The 16,876-nt window shown below is 44.1% G+C and overlaps 1 protein-coding gene across 1 annotated transcript in view; it reads right to left on the bottom strand.

Moving 5' to 3' along the window:
* ANTXR1 (ANTXR cell adhesion molecule 1) overlaps nucleotides 1–16,876 on the bottom strand; it is a gene marked incomplete at its 3' end in the record, with an annotated part of 253,466 nt that overhangs the window by 101,493 nt on the left and 135,097 nt on the right. The gene's annotated exons all lie outside the window — the stretch shown is intronic.

Here is a 16,876-nt window from a genome sequence, read left to right on the forward strand (position 1 = left end):
TGAGGGACAAGTTGTCACAGGTATTAATTGTCATAGGTGCCCCTTCTGAATAAAGCTGGCAATTCCACTTTTAGCTTCCCCCCCACCACATCAGATATGTTTGCACAGATGATGATGATGATGATAAAGGAAAGCAACCTAAATGCTTAACAATTCAGGAATAGTTAATAATACATGGTAGAACCACCAATTACGCTGTAGACATTATGGTTACACATAACATTTAAATGACCTGAGAGAACAGCCCTGATATAATGAGTGGACTTATGTTTGCCAAGAGTGAGAGAGAGACTGAGGGATATTTACTCAAATATTAATGGTGATTTTGCTGGTAGTGGATTTATGGTAATTAAAAAAAATCTGTCTTTGCTTTTCTTTTTCTTTTTTCAACATTGCACAATGAGGAAGTAAACTATTAAAGCTGTATTTTAAAAATCTGCACTTGGGGCTCCTCCCTATGGTATCAGGGCTCACGTCACCCTGGGATTCTCACCCAGGATCAGTGGACCTATGGGGTACACGGATGGGCTCAAGTGGATGGAAGGTGTGACCCTCCTGAAACAACACTCATGATCTTCAGAGCATGTGTCTTCAGGGGAGACTGTTCACAGCATGGTCAGACTTTCAAAGCTGCCTTCTCCCCAACCATGTACAGAGGGGGAGGTTGGATGGCCTGTCCGAGGCTACACAGCAGGTTAATGGCAGAGCTGGGGCGTGACTCACCCCTACTCTGAGGGCTCAGTGGGGGCTACTGGAAGCTGTTTAAAGGCAGCTTTTACTCCGTGGAATGTTTTTGATCCAAAAACCAGGGAACTAAACACTCGGCTCCCACCAAGCCAAGGCTTGGGAATGCCAGATTGTCCCCGAGGGAGCTGCACCACACAAGTGCAGGTGCAGGGCTGGGCAGTGGGTGGGGAGAGGGCACAGCAGCCAGAGGATGCTCCTGGACCCACAACGTTTATGCATGAGCTACGGCAGAGTGATGCTCTCCTTGAAGATACAAAGAAATCCCGTGTGTTCTCCAAACTTACTGTTAGTCAAGGACAGCCCTCTTGATCTTTCAGTCTCTACGTTCCATGCCCATAAAATGGAGATACTGAACCTCACCTGCCTCATTGCACTGATGTGAGGAGAAAATGAGCTGTAAGATGTAAGCAGACATGGCCGGACAAGTGGGATGGAAGCTATCATGTCAGATGCTGAGCTGTAACTCATCCTCCCTTTGTTTCCTCGTGGCCAGCAAACATGGTGGCCATTTCAGATCATAAATCTGTTTGCAGTCGGAATAGTAAGTGGTTTGGTTACTGCAAGGCTTATAAAACAGTGGTCTTTCAGTAGTAAGTTATAATTTGGTAAAGACTACAGACTGCATTTATTCCCATTAAATGCAATCTCCCCTCTCCTGATTTTATTTTCACTCTAGAGAGAGGAACTGAAGCAGAAAGGCTGATATATTGTGGGGAAAATTATTTTAATTCCTTCTGGAAAAAGGAGGAGTTTTCCTGTGAAGTGGGGAGGGTGGAGGACCGGGACCACAAGCGGAGAGGGGAGGCTTCAGCTCCGGAAGGAGATTTCCTGGATTCAGACAAAGCTTCATCCGGCCCGTCTCTGACCAGGCTTGGTCTGCCTCATCTCACTCCTCCCTTCCGTAGTGAAGGAAGACAGCGTGGGGCTCAGCAGGGGCGAGGTGCAGTGGGGACGCTGGGGGAGTGGAAACGCAGTGGGGCAGGAGCTCCTGGAGGGGCTGACCCTTGCTCTGGATGCAGCCCCCAGTAAAGCCCCCCAACGCACTGCCTGGTTTTCAAGATCTTCCAGCACCGTTATATACAAACACCCAGTGCAAAAGAGGCACCGTCAGACAAAGGGCATGAATTTTTTTTTTTTGCGGTACATGGGCCTCTCACTGTTGTGGCCTCTCCCGTTGTGGAGCACAGGCTCCGGACGCCCAGGCTCAGCGGCCATGGCTCACGGGCCCAGCCGCTCCGTGGCATGTGGGATCCTCCCGGATCGGGGCACGAACCCGTGTCCCCTGCATCGGCAGGCGGACTCCCAACCACTGCGCCACCAGGGAAGCCCAGGGCATGAATTTTTGATAAATTTAGACATGAAGCTAATGTCCTACAAGTAGGTAACATGTGCATGCAACCTCAGAGGAGGTTCGTTCATGGATTCATTCAGCAAACGTTTACTGAGGGTCCGTCCAGTGCCCACTGAGCAGACCTCAGCGGTAAGGATGGATTACACAGAACCAAGGTGATCATGGTCTGCTGAGGGATATGTATCAACCGTTACCCACACTCAGGGGCCTGTGTGTTATTCAACAGCTGTACATGCAACACCTTTAATTTATTAATTTATGTTTGGATAGTTTTTATTTTATTTTAAAAAAAATTTGATACAATTTTAAAGGTTACTTTCCATTTGCAGTTATAACAAAATATGAGCTCTATTCCCCGTGTTGTACAGTACATCCTTGAGTCTATCTTACACCCAACAGTTTGAACCTCCCGCTCCCCCAACCCCTCTGTTGCCTCTCCCCAACCTCCCGCCCTCCACTGGTAACCACTAGTTTGTTCTCTATATCTGTGAGTTTCATGCAGCACCTTTTATGTGCCAGGCAGTGAAAAAAGCAAACAGTCTCTTGAGTCTTAAAGCTTGCATTCTGGTGCAATAGTAATAATGATAGTGATGATAATAATACTTGTTATCAGTATAGCTCATATTTATTGAACACTTACTATGTGCCAGGGACTGTCCTTTCTAAATATGTACTAACATGCTTTCCATATGTTAGTTCACTTAATATTAACAACCTTATGAATTCAATAATATTGTTTTTTTCCTATCTTACAGAAAAATACTGAGGCAAGGACAGAAGAAGCAGCTTGCCCAAGGTCACAGGGAGAAACAAGAATTTAAAGCTGGGCCATTTGGTAAGACATGGAAGCAACCTAAATGTCCACTGACAGATGAATGAATAAAGAAGATATGGTACATATATACAATGGAATACTACTCAGCCATAATAAAGAATGAAATAATGACATTTGCAGCAATATGGTTGGACCTAGAGATTATCATACTAAGCGAAGTAAGTCAGACGGAGAAAGACAAATACTGTATGATATCACTTATATGTGGAATCTAAAATATGGCACAAATGAACCTATCTATGAAACAAAAACAGACTCACAGACAGAGAACAGACCTGTGGTTGCCAAGGGGGAGGGAGGGATGGATTGGTAGTTTAGGATTAGCAGATGCAAACTATTATATAGAGAATGGATAAACAATAAGGTCCTACTGTATAGCACAGAGAACTATAGTCAATATCCTGTGATAAACCATAAATGGAGAAGAATATGAAAAGGAATGTATATATGTGTATAACGGAATCACTTTGCTGTATAGCAGAAATTAACATTGTAAATCAACTATATTTCAATAAACTAAATTTTTAACAAAGTTGGGCCATTTGGTTCCACAGCCTACAAGTTCAACCAGCAGGTTACTGCCCTCAGCAAGCACTAAGAACTAAGTGTCTGGAACTGGCCCTTCACAGAGGAGGTGACACTGGATTCTCACCCTCAGGGCGAAGGAGAGCTTGGCATTCCTGCACAGAAAGCAAACACAAAGTGCATGGTGTAGGGTTGAAGGAGGCAGGGTCCCCACTGTTGGAGCCCAAGCTGAGGGGCATGGCTTCTATCTTGAGCCTGAGTGGCTTCAACCTGGGGGAACTGTGATCGGACTTGTTTCTTGGGAAGTAAATGCTTTCAATGCATAGAGTATGGACCTGAGGGGAAGACTGGAGGTCGAAGGCCCAGGTGGAAGGCTCCTGCAGTCCCTCCCAGTCTTTTAGGATGACATTTTACAGGGTCACTCCTTCTGAAACTCTTGCATTTTCATGGATGTCTTTGTACTAATTTTACTAACGATAGCGACTGTTATTGTGTGCTATCTGCATTCCCGGCACTGTGCAAAATGCTACCTATGCATGAGCTCATTTAATTAAATGAGCCTTGTTAAAGCAGTCTTGTTGCAGGAACTGTTATCCCCTTTTTGAATAAGGAAAAAGGAGACTCAGCGAAGGTATGTAACTTACCCAGACCCTTCCTGTACCACTTATGGACATATTTATATGCCCTCAATTTTAATGTTGCAAAACTGGGAATTGAACCTTCACAGTCTGATTTTAGAACCTTGCCCCCTTCCACTTCATCATTACACTCTAATGTCAGATTTATAAAAAATTCGCTTAAGAAATATCTATACTTGAAAGACTAAACATAAGGCAGCTGCATGAGAGACTGAGACCGCGTTTGTGATTGCTCCATCTGATGGAAGGAAGTTCATCCACATGGCTCCGGGTGGATCAGAGTGTCACATAGTGCAAGTGTACCTCAGAGTGAAGTCCGAAAGGGGTGGAGGCCACAGCAGGGCCTGCCTGCCCCTTATGATCTTGAATTGGAATTTCTATCAATTACCTTGTGAAGAGGAATTGACAATCATGTAAGGATGGCTCCGTGTTACCTGTTGAATGAATATGAGTATGTAGTAGAAATACATACACATCTGCCTGTTTAGTATTTGCTTCATTCATGAAATTAGTTCAGCTCCTCTAAATTAATCCTTTTGCATTTTCATCTAGTCCCAAGATGAAAAGCCCCTTTGGGTGCTAAGACTCTGCCATGGGACGGAAGGCATGTGGAATGTTCCACAGCCTACACCATGTAGCTTGGTGGCCCAGAACCTGGCTCTGTTCTGCTCTGGGGCAAACTGCCTTGGCTCCTTGGGCTTTGGCCTCCAACCCACCCTCCTGTGTCCCAGCCACTGCCTGCTGGCACACCCTGTGTTACCCGCTGCCTGCTCTCCAAAGCTTCTTCCTGGATCGGAGCTCAGGAGGGTCATGGGCTGGCCACTGCTCTCAGCCTGACTCAGGACAAGTGTGTGGACTCGGTCTCTGCTCCTGCCTTCACCAGGGCACACGGTGGTCAGGACTGGAAAGACCCCTGGGCCCACATGGCCTCCACCATGGGGCTGAGCGGGGCCATTTGGGTCAGGGCCTAAATGCGCCTGCCCAGGCCCTGTCTTGGATGGCTATATGGCAGGAGGCGAGGTGGCTTCCTGACCACGCAGAAGTTCCTAACCAACCAGCCTCCAGGCTTGGAAGTGGATGCATCCTCCAGGCTCTCTGACGCCGGGGAGGGGAGCCTGAGTGAGGCCTTGCCTGGACTTGACTTTATGACAAGAAGCGAGAGCAGGAGCTGACCTGCCCAGCAAACTCTGTTCCTGTCCTTGCTGGGCAGCCTCTGCATGGAATTCTCTGGAAGCTTTGAAAGAGATTTCAGAAGGGAAAACAGCAGCAGATAAATAGCCAAAGGTTGACTCCTGCCACTGTTATTTTCCCGACAGCCTAGTTACCAACACAAGTTAATTTCTTATTTTATTTAAAAAGTAAAAATAAAGTTTAATAAATCAACATGGCCCTTTGGTTTAAAATATTTTCAGCAGGAGGTGGGGGGCTTTGGGGTGTGACTAGAGATGAAAGGAATCAGTGCTAAGGAGGTACATCTTCCAGTTAGGGGAGGGGACATCCATTTTCTTCAATAAGTAGTAGTTTTATGCCTTTTTTCCTATGAATGCTGAGGTGTAAGGTGCTCACAGAGGCCTGCGGTGGAGCATGCAGACACAGAATATTAAACATGAGGGCAGATGCTTGGGCTGTTCCTTCCTCTGGTCATTCCTGGTTAGGATAAATTTCCCTGAAGGCTGCCTGGCTTGCAAGGCAAATCCCTGCATCATGGCTTTTTAAAATGCCTTTGTCCCCGGCTCACCAAACGAGGGCATCTTTTAAGATGAGGAGGCATTGTTTTCAAGAGTATAGATTTGGAAACTTGAATAATGAAAGCATCTCTCACATGGTAGGTTTCTAGTGATTTTGGATTTCTGACGCACGGCAGGGGCGTGAGGGATCTTGTGTGACAGGAGAGAGGGAGGCCTCTGGGCAACAGAGCATCAGGCATCGCTGTTCCTTCCTGTCTTGGGTTTTTTATGGTGGTTTTTTTTTTTTGGCTCTGAACATTTTATCTTTAAAAAAACAGAAAGAAAAGGGAAAAAAAACTGTCCCCAAAAGGGGGAAGGCCCCCAGTGGGCCCCTGCCTGTTGTTCCCCCTGGCTTCAGAGAGTTCTGTATAGGCCTTAGCTGCTTGCTGGCCAGGGTAAAGGAAGGAGGGTCAAACTGAGAGGAATGATGGGAAACTGGGGGAAGCTCAAGTTAAAGAAACTTGGTGGAATCCCCCATCTCCAAGCTGGGTGTGAACTGGGATTCTCCCTTGTCGTTCAGGCATGGGGTTATTATGTAGCCAATGAAGTGTCTTCAGCTCTGCCTGGAAAACTGTCTCCGTTAAGGAGGGAGCATCCTTCCCCACTCCTGTGTATCCTTCCACGTCGAGGGCACTGTGTGTAAAACTCCAGGCCTTTCTTCCCCTTTACTCCTTCAGTAAACGAGGCCAGAGCACAGCGACCATGGGCCTCTGCCCTCCCCTTCCTATCTGGGGAGTGTGCTGCCCACCGAGACAGAGCGGAGGCTGTCTTCTTCTGTTCCATGCAGGCTGGTGTTGTGCGGGGCCTGGTGCTTGTACGATTTGGGGAGGCCTCTTTAAGAAAAAGAACATAAAACTACAAATGCAAAGTAATAAGCACCCCTCCCAGGGCCTTAGAAGGGCTAGAAGGGACCCATTCAAATGAGGATCCCTGAAATGTAAACTTCATCAGCGTTCCCGTAACTCTGCTCGTGGCTGTACGTCTTCCCTGGACAGGCCCCATGCCCGCAACGAGGTTGGCAAAGCTATTTAATCCTGGGCTTCAGTTTCCAGCCCATTTGCCGCCACACTCAGCCTTAGTCTCCAGTCCACAACAACAAAGGCAATACTGAGGTTTTCATATATGGTTTGAGGGTCTCATTTCTATTTGTTCATGTGTTTTATTGCCCCCAGGACAGTGATCCTTCCTATATCTCTTATTTTAACTTCCCCCAGGATGGACCCTGGTAATTTGTTAACAATTACATTTTGAAAACTGTGTACAGGAATTATTAGCAAAGGGCTAAGGAGAGCCCTCCCTGATGGGTGGTGGGTTTGCTGCGGTTCTAGGATCTAGGCTAGGTTTTGTGGATTCTGAGCATTGCCCCTGAGTTACTGAAGACACTCAGATTCTTTCACATGGTTAGATGAGGCTGTCTTTTAAACATTTAACCTGAAGAATGAATTAGCAGGTTTATTCTGCCACATTGAAGGGCTATTAGCCAAACTCTGCCAAAAATATGACAGGAAAACAGCTGATGAGCCATTAGATATTTTTAAAAGCTGGCAAGGTTGTTTCCCTGGTTTCAGTTGGTAAATGATGATGCCGCAGGGCACTCCAGGACGCGACGAGGAGACTTTGCTCGGACGTGAGGCTACCCAGTGGTCCCTTTTCCTCTCCTCCCTCCATCCATGGCCCTGTCCCTTTTTCTCTGGTATTGAGTGAGATTGTCTTTGAGGCACTGTCGAAAAGCACTCAAGGCAAAGAGGCCCTTCCACTACGGGCAGTTCTGGTCCATGATCTTATGGCAACTTACTTGTTCTAAATACCCAAGAGGCCATCTGGGTGAGAGGGAGATGTGCAGACAGAGATTAAGGGACCAGGGACATGCTGACTTTTCCTGCTCAGATGAGAGACCCCGTGAGCAGGCAGAGGAGTGTCAGCTCCTAAGCGGGAGGCTGCAAGGCTCTGTACCCGCTACTGCACCCATCACCCTCCACTCCAGGCAGCTTTGCTCCCTTTCCCTGGGCAGAGGCTGCCACTTGGGAGGTGTCACATTCCAGTGCTCTGAAGTGGAATTTCGAACCATCCTCAGCAGCTGGTATGAGCTCTGTTTCCTGCCCAGACAAAACTGGCAGAGTACAGGCAAGTTTTATTTCGAAAGATGAAATTTAAGTCATTTTATTGCTGCTGAGAAGTTCTGGATGGGTCCATTTTTTTAAGAAAGGTATATACTTTTTTTTTTTTGTGCGGTACGCGGGCCTCTCACTGTTGTGGCCTCTGCCGTTGCGGAGCACAGGCTCCGGGCGCGCAGGCTCAGCGGCCATGGCTCACGGGCCCAGCCGCTCCGCGGCATGTGGGATCTTCCCGGACCAGGGCACGAACCCGTGTCCCCTGCATCGGCAGGCAGACTCTCAACCACTGCGCCACCAGGGAAGCCCAAGAAAGGTATATACTTTTTATTGTGCCTGACGTATCTACTTTTTTTTCACTTTAAAAAATTATGGTAAAATATATATACACATAACATTTGCCATTTTAACCATTTGTAGTATACAATTCAGTGGCATTCAATACTCTAACCATGTTGTATGACCCATGGATGCATTCTTGGTCCCTTGCTGTTTTTCTTTCTAAAACTCTTTCTAAAACTTTCTGAACATGGGCTGTCTCCTTTCCTTTCATAGTTTAAACTCTCATCTAGATATTGCTGACTCAACTCTTTATCTCTAGCCTAGATCTCTCCTTATGCTTCAGGGTCATAGTCAGGCTCATTCCACTGTCTGGTAGGTCTTACTGACACTGCAAACTCAACAGTTGCAACTGAGCTCACTGTTTTCCCCTACGAAACTGTTCGTTCTCTTCCCCTCATTCAATGGTACTACCCATCAATCCAAGTGGGAAATCTGGAAGTCCTTCTCAGTTTCCTTTTTCTCCCTGTCTCCCCCACCTGAGGTCACACCCTCCTATCAGCACAGCTGCTCCTTTGACCACCTAAGGACTTCTTGAATCTGCCCTTGTCTACTCCTTCTCCAATACTTGATTAGGTTTAGAATCTTACTACTTTTTTTTTCTGGCCAGTTGTAGTTATCGCTTCACTGGTTCCTCCGCCACCATCTTTGTTAGCCAAATTCCATCCTCTAGCACTGCATCTAGAGTCATCGACCTAAAACGTTATTATGACAGCTCTGTCCACCCATGAACTCTTCAACAGCTCTTCATTGTCCACAGTTCTTAATACTGGAGAATTTGATGACAGTGATACACCCCTTCCTCAGAAAAGTACACATTCACATTTGTACACAAGCTCACTAATTTTGATTATAATTTTGGGGGGGGTCCATCAAATCCCCAGAATCCACTTATGGATCCCTCAGTCCAAGAGTCCTTAGCTCAAGGCCCTTCACAAGTAAGCCTCTCTTTTCTCCAACCTCCTTTCTCACCACCTCATTCCTTACGCTTTGTGCTTTGACAAAACTCAACCACGTGTAGTTCCCTGTATACACCTCACTGCTCTCTCATGTTCTTCTCCCTGAAACACCCTTTCTTCCTTTCATTGCTTGGGCAACTGTTTTTCATCTTTCAAGTCTTAGTTCAGGCGCCACCTGGTGCATTTGTACCTTACATATTTATTGAACACCTACTACGTGCCAGGCACTCTACAAGCACTGGCGTAAAGATGGACACGGTCTCTCTAATCATACACCTTGTAGTTGCGTGGGGAACACAGACAAGTAAATGCTACCACTGAACTCTGAGTCTGGGCTCTCATTTTATCTTATATCTCTATCTTAGCATCTCCTGTATATTATAGATATTATATCATTATGTGCCTCTCACTGAGCTCTAAGCCCCTGGAGGACATATATATGACTTTACTCATCTTTGTGACTTTGAGATGTAATACAATGTTTCAAACATAAAATGACTTGTCCCTCAAGTATTTATTAGACTGAGGGAAATGACGGTTTGGCAGATTAACGCCTTCCACAGCTTGTGGGGGGCAGAGATGGCACAGGCGCCAACGTTGCCCCAGGCTGCTCACCACCCCCTCCATGGTCCCGTCACTGGAAACAGCTCACCAGCCTGGCTGCAAAGAGCTTGGGCTTTGGATTCAGTAAAATTTTGTTTTTGTTTTTTAACATGTTTATTGGACTATAATTGTTTTACAATGGTGTGTTAGTTTCTGCTGTATAACAAAGTGAATCAGCCATACATATACATATGTCCCCATATCTCTTCCCTCTTGTGTCTCCCTCCCTTCCACCCTCCCTATCCCACCCCTCTAGGTGGTCACAGAGCACCGAGCTGATATCCCTGTGCTATGCGGCGGCTTCCCACTAGCTATCGATTTCACATTTGGTAGTGTATATATGTCCATGCCACTCTCTCACTTCATCCCAGCTTACCCTTCTCCCTCCCCGTGTCCTCGAGTCCATTCTCTAGTAGGTCTGCGTCTTTATTCCCATCCTGCCCCTAGGTTCTTCATGACCTTTTTTTTTTTTTTTTGAGATTCCGTATATATGTGTTAGCATACGGTATTTGTTTTTCTCTTTCTGACTTACTTCACTCTGTAGGACAGACTCTAGGTCCATCCACCTCACTCCAAATAACTCAATTTCTGGACTCAGGAAAATTTAAATTTAAGTCCTAATTCTTCCACTAATTGATATGTGGACTTTAGGCAACTTACCCACCCTCTCTCTTAAACTTCCTTTTCTCAACATATATGAAGTTGAGATAACTCCTACTTCCCAGGATTGATTTGCTGTTACATAGGATAAAGTACGTAAAGATCCTGGCACAGGCCTCCTTCAATAACTGTGACTTTCCTTTCCATTCCTCCCTTGCTTCTGTGCCCAAGCTATGTTCCTGGTGATGTGCCCAGACTTGGCTCAGGTAAATAAATTTGATTCCTGTGAACAACCTCTTGCAACTGTGACTGCGCTACGGTGTTGGTGGGTGGTCCCAGGTTACATATTTGGGAAACCACAGGCCCTCAGGTTGCCATCGCAATGTCAAGGAAAGGGAAATCCAAGTGAGTTTTCCAATGGTAAATTTAATAGCTTCCATTAAAGTTGATCAAACATTAATGAGGGTAAAACATAATCAAATATGAGGATTTATTCTTGCTACCTGAGAGGTAATCTGGGCTAGAAATGGCAATAAAAGTGATAGGCACTGGATTCCTTAACTCATGAAGTAGGCAGTACAGAAAACATATTAGGTGAGAATTACTTAAGCCCTTGTGGAACTCTTTTTCAAAAGCAGGGCTATAAAGTAATGAGGCTGTTCATGTAGTGAATATAGTAGCACTCCCACACCCAGATGAATCTAATTCCCTCCAAACTGGTGGCTTTGGATGCTGGAGACTCTCCAATGATTCAACCAGTGCTCAAAGGAATTCTGAAACACCTCCCTCAGAAGTGTTTTTGAAACCAATTTATAGGTCACAAAAAGTAAATCTGATATCTTCTAAGTCATGCTTTGTTTTTTATCAGTGAGGTTCCCAGCTTGATAACCCACCATTCACCAGACCTGGTTCCCGCAACTTTTGGAGTTGTTTTGATACCAAATGATGATGAGGTTTCCCTAATTCCCCGACTGAGGATATTCAAATACTGTGCCTTCAAAGTCACGGCAATTTCACAGCAGGAGTGCAGAAGATAGCTGAAATTTTGACAGCGTTCTTAAGTATACAGCTTTCCAAGGTAAATATTTTGAAGGAGCAGTAATAATTTGGATGTGTCAATTCTAGTTTGCTATACACCTTATTACTTTTTGCCTTATAAAAATAATACCAGAAGGACTTAGACAAGCCATCATTAGTACACAGTGAAGGGGAAGATTGATGCCACACTCCTACACACTCAAGCTTTGAGGTCCTTATCATGGCAGGACACTCTGTATCAGGATTTTCCAGCATCCTCTTGTCACCCTGACCCAGTAGAGACATTTCAAGTCACTCGCAATGGTGAGGGGGATAATAAGTAGGTCTTGGATTCATTTAGCACTTTCCTTTCCATAAAATGCATAGAGCTTGTTAATCAAAACCAGTTTTTAGAGAGTAATGCAGACAAGATGTAACTCATCAGTACTCAGAATGCCTTAGTTCCTGTGAGTGGGCTGTTGAAATAGGATTACAGAGAAAGTTACTTAGTAATGTTCAAATACCATGACATTGGAAGCGAAAGACCAAATTCTCTTTTCATTTTTTGTTCCATTAGCTACAGGGACTTGTCTACTTGCCTTTAATGTAACTATTTATTTAATGCATATGCTCAATTGGTCTTATTGATCATACTTCATATATTAGTCAGCATCATGATTATCTATTATCTGTAAGCAGGCATACCTTCTCTATACTGTTAGCTGTTGCTTTAGATTATGAACTTGGAAAGGTGGAAGCCATGTTTATGATTGGGTGGCACTGTCCAGAGATAGATGCTTACTACTGGTGACCGTGATGATCTAGTCCTTAAAACAATGTCTCTAAACTGCATAATAGGGTATCAGGAAACCAAAAAATCATTTTCTACTGAGTTTCTGACACATGCTCTTCAGTAGGAGACACAGAAAGATGAACAAAGTCAGCCTACAATCCTGGAAGTTGTTAACACTGTCCAGTTAGAAAGTCAGGACTGATTCACAGAGTTTGCTCAAAGAGTAGCACGCATTATGTGCAGTTAATCTCTAAATGATGCTATAAACCGCAGTGCTTGAGCTTAGAGCAGAGGGAGTTCAGGAGGCTTGCCAAGATCAGTGAGACAACCTGGGGCAGGTCCAGGCAGCACTTGGCAGGCCTTGTAGCCATGGTGAAATTTGGGTAGGGGGAGAGGAGAGGGCATTCCAGGAGAAAAGTGAAATTTGATCAAAGGCACAGAGTAAGGATGAACATAACTTTATTTAGAGTGAGGAATTATGAAATACAAATACTGGCTCATCATCAAATATTTTAATCTGTTAGGGATCTAAAATTTGCATTCACGAATTTTAAGGCCAGCAGCTGAAGGTCATCCGAGGTTGCCAGATTGGACTCTATCATGAATAGCCTTTGGCAGATATTTATTTCGGCGAGTCTGCACCTTTTACATACAATCTTTAAAGCCTTGAGCTTTTAAGCTACCTCTTCGAAGTCCATGAATTTGGGCAATGCAGATAAACTAAAATTGCCTTAGCTGTACCTTTCATGCTTCCTTGGCCTACAAATGAAGCAGTTTTTCCCGATGCTGGATGGTATGTAAAAGAAACCCAGGAATATTTTAGTTGCCAATTATTCAAGTGCTTTTTAATTTTTTAAATAAATGAAACAAAATATTAAGCCCACTGCCTTGGGCACTGGCTAAACTACCATAACATCTGTTCTAGCAACCACAGTTACAACGAAGGAACGCTAGTTATGTATTGCTTGTGGCACAGACTCTTAGTTTGGGAAGCTGTAAATTAAATCACTGACCTTTGAATTGCCTTGCTGCCCTAATGAACAGGTGAGAAGTTGGCTGCTTTGCAAAAGGAATGGTGCTCATATACCCTGGTGGGACCTTGTCATTCTGCAGGGAGCAGAAGAAAGAGTTTGTCTGTTCTTTGGGAGTGCAAACAACGTAAATCACACCCCCAGTAATATCCTGATCAGAAGATACGTGTAAGGACCCAGAGAGACCTTGTGATTTGGTGCACTGCGACTGTAATCTCCCAACTAGGACAATGTGGCCTGGGTTTGGTTGCTGTCTCCTCCAGTGCTGTGATAGCCTAGTTCACTGAGTTTTGCCAAATTTGGATCATTTAAAGAGCTGGGATTATTTTAGGGTTGGCAGACGGAAGATGCTCTCAGGCTTTCTCTGCGATTTGGTCGTATTTCCCAAATTATTAATCTGTCCTCCCGCTCTTCCTGCCCCAGCACCTCCACCCTCTTCTCTTTCTCTCCACACGCACACACTTTTGGACCCTCTTTAAACTGTGCATGTCTTCCTGCAATTGTGCCTCACACGACTGGATTTGTGAATCCAGAATGCTCAACCCAAGAGACTCAACCCTTTGGAAGAGCCCCAATGACCCAAGAGCAGGCATAAATGCACATACTGGTCATTTCACTAAAGCTCGTATACTGAGGGCATGTACTTTCTCTCAGGTTCTTATTCAGAGACTGGGAATTCTTATTTTATATTCAAAGAAGCTTGATTGTTTGATATCTGAGCATCCAGTCTATCAAGCTTGTGTTTTTTAACTGCTGAGTTTGGTCCTTTATATTTATCTTGGTTATGGATTAGATTTGGGTTTAACTTTTCTTTCTAAAAATAAATATTACCATCTTATTATGTGCTTATCTCAGAGTTTCCTGAAGCACAGATTCAGAAAAATCCTTTTTATCCCCTCATTTACTCTCAAAACAAGGAAATTTCAAACTTAGGGCAAATACCCTTTAAAATGCTTTGAGATAAAAGTATTGAAAGCCAATTCCTCAAATATCCAAGAAAAACAAATCAGCTCAATCCTCCAAAACATATTTGAAAAGGTTTTTATGCATACAAGCGTTATCAAAATAGAGGTGCTGCCAAACTATTTTTATTTCAGTTTATAAACAGCATGACATCTGAGTCTGGCATTCTGATATTCCTGTGGTCTTCTGCCCTTTCTAATGACCATACAAGAAACCACAGGTCATCTTGTTAATAATAATAAAAAAATACTTGGATGTCGTAAAAAAAGACCTTGAATTATGTACGGCTCTACTGAGACTAGCTAATAAATAGATGAGAATGATTTGTGACTAGTATATCAATTGCCTGTAAATGAGAGGGTGTGTTTGAGGTTATTTGAACACAAATTGTTCTTGGGAGGAGCTTTAAGTTCACTTTGGTCTGAAATATAATCTCATTTGTATTAGGGGGTTGTTGGCTAGTTTGAACTGCAATCTCCAGTGTCACCAACAAGAGGCTTTCATATTTATTTTCAAAATATAAAAGCCAAACTCATTTGTTACACTGTATAGGACTGCTAATGTTTTCGTTACTCTTTCACTAGCTTACTTTTAGTTCTAGAGTTTCAGACTCTCAGCGTTGGAAGGAGTCTGAAAGCTTTTCTAGTCCAATTGCCTATCTGATGCATGAATGGCCTTTATGTAATTCTGCCAACTTGTCTAGCTGCCTGGACTTGAATACAACTTGAATACAACAGGGAGCTCATTCCCACCTGTTTGTAGCATCCAATTAGAAAGACCTTTTAGGGCTTCCCTGGTGGTGCAGTGGTTGAGAGTCTGCCTGCCGATGCAGGGGACACGGGTTCGTGCCCCGGTCCGGGAAGATCCCACATGCCGCGGAGCGGCTGGGTCCGTGAGCCATGGCCGCTGAGCCTGCGCGTCCGGAGCCTGTGCTCCACAACGGGAGAGGCCACAAGAGTGAGAGGCCCGTGTACCGCAAAAAAAAAAAAAAAAAAGAAGGACCTTTTAAAAAACTGAAACACAAACTGTCTAACAGCCTATTCTACTCCTTAGCTCTGTATAGATATTGTATTTTCAGATTTATTATTATTAGTTTATTTTTATTGTATATTTATTACTTTATATTATTTATTATTTATTTTTATTTAGATCTGTGTAGATGTTGTATTTTATTGTGTAATAAAAGCAGATGCACCTCAGGACAGCCCTTCAAATAAAAATGGCCATCAAGTCTTTCTTCATGTCTTCAGGCTAAAGAGTCTCAATTCTATTATTCTATCTGATCTACCATATTTGGTAATCTTTTTTCACATATTCAGTTTTTCAAGGTTTTCCTTTGAAGTGTCCTTACTATTTAATATAATACTTGAAAGGAGATTTTACCTTCACCAAGTTGAAAGGTTCCATCACTTCCTTAGTCTCAGATACCATACTTCTGTTAATTCAACCAGAAGTCAGAGTCTCTTTGGAAACGGTATCACTGCACTGATTCTTAGAGAGCCTATAACATCAGCGCAAGGAAACTAAAATTGGGTATCTACTGTGTACTAGGACCTCTGCCAGCTATTTAAGGGCTGGGATTTTTGCCACATTGATCTGATCCCAAAGTCTTCGAAAAATATTGCTTTGTGCTTCCTTTGAATGGCTTCCCGTAGCCCAGGCTCCATTTTCTGTCATTCAAACTCTCTGTAAGGTCAGTCTCCTATTTCGCCACCAATCCAGTCTCCCCTTATTCTTCCGGGATAAGAATTCTTCACAGTCTGTGAAGAGACTGTGGTTGAATGAGGAAGGAGAGAGATGGGTGTGGGAGTGAGTTGGACAGGAAGTGGAATGATGTTAGGGTGAAGAAATCTACAGGGAATGTCGGGGTGCGGGCCCTGGTCCTGCCCTTTTCCACTGGTTGTTTGGAAGGGACTTGTCTTCTCCAAGGGTTGTTTCCTGTAATTGAGAAACAGTCTGGGGAGGCTCTTGTTGGGGGAAAGAAAGAGTTTTTGTCTTAAGGGACAGAGTTTTTGGGCTGAGTAAATAATGAGCTGCCTACACGTTATCCTTGAATTTCTAAAATGATTTGTCCAGCTCCCTTTTGCAGGAAGAGGTGAATGCCTTCTTAGGGTAACTGAGAAGTAACCCACTAAGCCCATTAAGTGGACTCTCCCCAAAGTGTGTAGTGCTTGTGTCAATTTACTTATGCACAGGCCTGGGTGGAGGCTCACAAGTCTTTGGAATAGACGAAGAATTTCTGGGTGCCCTGTGATATTTGCCTTTTGCACCCCCAAGTATATATATTTACCTCTTGGAGTATGTATTCTGCCTTGGTAACTATGTTGTAGGCCTCTGGAGGGCAAGCACAGGCTGTTCTTTTTTGAGTTCCCTATCACTTTGCCACAGTACTTTTTCAATACACGTTAGTCCTGATCTTTGGCCCCGTTTACCACCAGCAACTGCTTCTCTACGCTTCTTTCCTTAATGAAGAGGCCCACATGCTTATAGCTGCTGGTATGAATTAGCTACTACAAAGATAGCTACCTATTTTGATTGATGGACTATTTTGTTTACCTTGGGAAAAAAATAGAAGAAAAAAGTCTTCTCTGATTTTTACTTTTTCTGAAGAGTGAGCAATAATTTTTTATTATGTTG

Source organism: Hyperoodon ampullatus, assembly GCF_949752795.1.
Source record: "Hyperoodon ampullatus genome assembly, chromosome: 15".
In the NCBI taxonomy this organism is placed as follows: domain Eukaryota; kingdom Metazoa; phylum Chordata; class Mammalia; order Artiodactyla; family Ziphiidae; genus Hyperoodon; species Hyperoodon ampullatus.